Source organism: Bubalus kerabau, chromosome 19, assembly GCF_029407905.1.
Source record: "Bubalus kerabau isolate K-KA32 ecotype Philippines breed swamp buffalo chromosome 19, PCC_UOA_SB_1v2, whole genome shotgun sequence".
Lineage (NCBI taxonomy): Eukaryota > Metazoa > Chordata > Mammalia > Artiodactyla > Bovidae > Bubalus > Bubalus kerabau.
Genome location: NC_073642.1, coordinates 62,624,335 through 62,628,210, shown reverse-complemented (window position 1 = coordinate 62,628,210; position 3,876 = coordinate 62,624,335).

The window sequence follows — 3,876 nt, the reverse complement described above, 5'->3', positions numbered from 1 at the left end:
TAGCTCAGATTTGCATTTGGAAAGATTTTCTTGATTTGACTACGAATGTGGTCATGAACCTGGAGGACTGATAGGGTTGGGTCTTTACATTCTCATTTTTTCCCACTCCTAGGCTCTGCCTGGAGCCTTGCCCATTCAGAATAAGCAGAATGAAACGTTGTATTCACAGTAAAACAGGGGCTTCCCTCCTGGCTCAGTCAGTAAAGAATCTGCCTGCAATGCAGGAGATCTCTGTTCCATCCCTGGGTTGGGAAAATCCCTTGGAGAAGGAAATGGATACCCACTCCAGTATTCTTGCCTGGAGAATCCCACGAACAGAGGAGCCTGGCAGGGTACAGTCCATGGGGTCGCAAGGAGTCGGACATGACTGGCGACTGAGCATACATGTACGCACATTCATGTTATCCCCTAAGTTTCTGTCTTGTGCTTTTTATCTTTTCCCTTATGTTTTGTATCTTGTTTAAGAAAACTTCCCCAAAGGTCATGAAGATATTCTCCCACGAGTTTTCTTTTTGCCACTTACGTCCTAAATCCTCTTGGAACTGAATTTTTGTGTGTGGTATGAAACAGAGAAGTATAAGTAGTATTTATATATATATATATATATATATATATATATATATATGCCAGTTGTCCCAAATTACCAAATTCAATCATCTCCACAGTGTTTCTCAGCACCTGCTTTATCGTAAGTCAAGTTCCCACATATGTGTGAGTTAATGTCCAGGCTCTCTATTCTGTTCCACTGGTCTGTTTTTCTACTTCTGCACCAGTAACTGGTTGGGTCTTTGATAACTTAAAGTAAGTTTTTCTACTTTAAGAAAAGTAGAAAGATCAAGCTTTCTACTTTAAGCTTTAAGATCAAGCTTCCTCATTTAATTTTCTTCTCCCAAAGTGGGTTGACTCTTCTTGACTCTTTCATATATCTTTTAGAATCAGTTTGCTGTCTTAAAAAAAAATCCCCTTGGCACTTAGGTTGGAAATTCATCAAATCTATACATCAACTTGGAGAACAGTACTGAGTCTTTCTCTTTATGTCTTTACTTGGGTAACTTCAATTTCTTTCAGTAAAATTTTATAATTTCCTCAATACAGGGCTTATTCATGTGTTATCAAACTGATTTTTTTTGAAATTTTATAAACTATTTGCTATAAATAGATTTTACCTACATTTCCTAAGACCTTTTGTTGATTTAAGGAAATGCAACAGACTCTCGCATTTTGAATTGGAAGTCTATCAATCTCACTTTCTAATTAATTCTCACGATTTATTTGTGGATTTGAGGGTTTTTTAAAAAATATAGACTATTATGCCACCTTTAAGTAATGAGAATTTTATTTCTTTATTTTCAATCTTTATACTTGATTTCTTTTCCTTCTTATTGGCAACACTTTCAACACAAAGCTGACTGCTTTGATGACTATATCCTCCTTGCTGTCTTGTTCCCAACTTACATACTGCTTTCAGTATTTAGCCATTAAATATGATATTTTCTGTGGAAGTTTTCAGATGTCCTGTGTCATATAAAGAAAGTTCTCTTCGATTCCAATTTAATTAGACTATTTTTTATTTCTTACAAAGAGGTGTGGATTTTTATTCACAATATTACCTGTGTGTATTGTGATTATCATATAGGTTATCTCTTTTATTTGATTAACGTGGTGAATTCCATGGACTAATTTTTTTTTCCACTGAAGGATCAATCTTGCATTCCTAGAATAAACCCAACTTCTTCACAATGTGTTACATGTTTGATATGTTCCTGGGTTTGTTGTGCCAATACATTTTGTTAAGCGTTTTTGCATCTATGTTCATGAGTGAGGCTGAGTTGTAATTTTTTTTTTTAACTTTTTTGTTGTTCCTGATCTGGTTTTGCCATCAAAATGAGGACAGTTTCACAAAATGAGTTGAGGATTTTTCCCTCCTTTACATTTTCTGTTAAGAGTTTATATAAACTGAAATCATTGGTTCCTTAAATATTTGATAGAACTTCCCTTTCAAATCATCTGGTTCTATTGCTTTCCTTATGAAAAGATTTTTAACCACTGATCAATTTCCTTAATGGTTAATAGAACTGCTTCCTCTTGAATCAGTTATGATAAGTTATATTTTTTCCTGGTATTTTATTCATTTAATCGAGGACTTCAAATTTATTGGCATCCATGTTTTATTCATAGTATCATCAATTTAATCTCTGTATCATCTTTTTATTTCTAAAATCGTTTGTTTGTGTCTTCCTTCTCTATTTTTCTTAATTAACTTTGAAAGAGTTTTGTCGATTTTATTAATCTTCTCAGACAATCAACTTTTGGCTTTGTGTATCCTCTCTAATTGTATGCTTATTTTCTATTCTATTGACTTCTGAAACTCCCACTTTGCCTGCTAGTTTCCTGGGATTTAATCTGCTATTCTTTATCTCTGTTCTTAAATTTAATTTCTCATTAATTTTGTCTCTTACTTTTCTAATCTAAGTAGATTTCTCTCTTTTTTACTGCTGGAGCTTCATTCCACACACCATGATTTACAGACATTTGTCATCAAACAGCTCTAGACAGTTAATCATTTTCTTTTTATTTACTTTTTGTCCCATATATTGTGCAGACATGTAATTTTTAAATGTCAAATGTATGACTTTTTCCAGTTATATTTTTCACTGATTTTGATTTCTCAGTTAACTGCAATCTGGTCAGAGATGGTGGCCTATCTAATTCAGTGCTTCGAAATCAGTCGGGGCTACTTTAAGCTAGAGCAGTGGTTCACACGGATAAGGCAATGGCACCCCACTCCAGTACTCTTGCCTGGAAAACGCCATGGGCGGAGGAGCCTGGTGGGCTGCAGTCCATGGGGTCGCTGAGGGTAAGACACGACTGAGCAACTTCCCTTTCACTTTTCACTTTCATGCGTTGGAGAAGGAAATGGCAACCCACTCCAGTGTTCTGCCTGGAGAATCCCAGGGACGGGGGAGCCTGGTGGGCTGCCGTCTATGGGCTCGCACAGAGTCGGACACGACTGAAGCGACTCAGCAGCAGCAGCAGCGGTTCACAACCTGGACTGAATATTAGAACCACCTTGGCAGATTTTAGTCCTGGTTCCCAGGACATACGCCATTCCAATCACAATGCCGATGTTATTTGCTTTTATAATGAAACACCCCAGTGATTCCAACATGAAGCCACATTTGAGAATCAATGGCTCGCACGTGACCAAACCTGTTCCATGTATGCTCCAAAACAGCGTGCATTCTTCAGCTTGGGTACACAGTGGTGCCATATTCTAAATACATCCCTTGGATCTCACTTGCCAGTTGTTTACATCGTCTGCTTTCCTGCTTAATCAATAACTCAAGTGTGAGTATTTGGGGGAATGTCTATGGATTTGTCGATTTCTTCTTATAGTGTTCAAAGAAATTGTCTTTTAAGTTCTACATACATATTAGATTTTATATCTAGAACTGTTAAACCTAAAATTATTATATCATTCTTGAGACTTGTTTTATTCATAGGAAATGACCATCTTTTAACTCCAGTGAGTCTATTTTGTCTGATATGAACATTGCATATCTGCTCATTTTCAGGGGTTGGGGGTAGGACTTAATATGCTTCTTCTGTACCCTTAAGTCTATTTTAAACATATCACTATCTACTAATGCTGTGCTGGAAGAAGCACAAGCTGGAATCAAGACTGCCGGGAGAAATATCAATAACCTCAGATATGCAGATGACACCACCCTTATGGCAGAAAGTGAAGAGGAACTAAAAAGCCTCTTGATGAAGGTGAAAGAGGAGAGTGAAAAAGTTGGCTTAAAGCTCAACATTCAGAAAATGAAGATCATGGCATCTGGTCCCATCACTTCATGGGAAATACATGGAGAAACA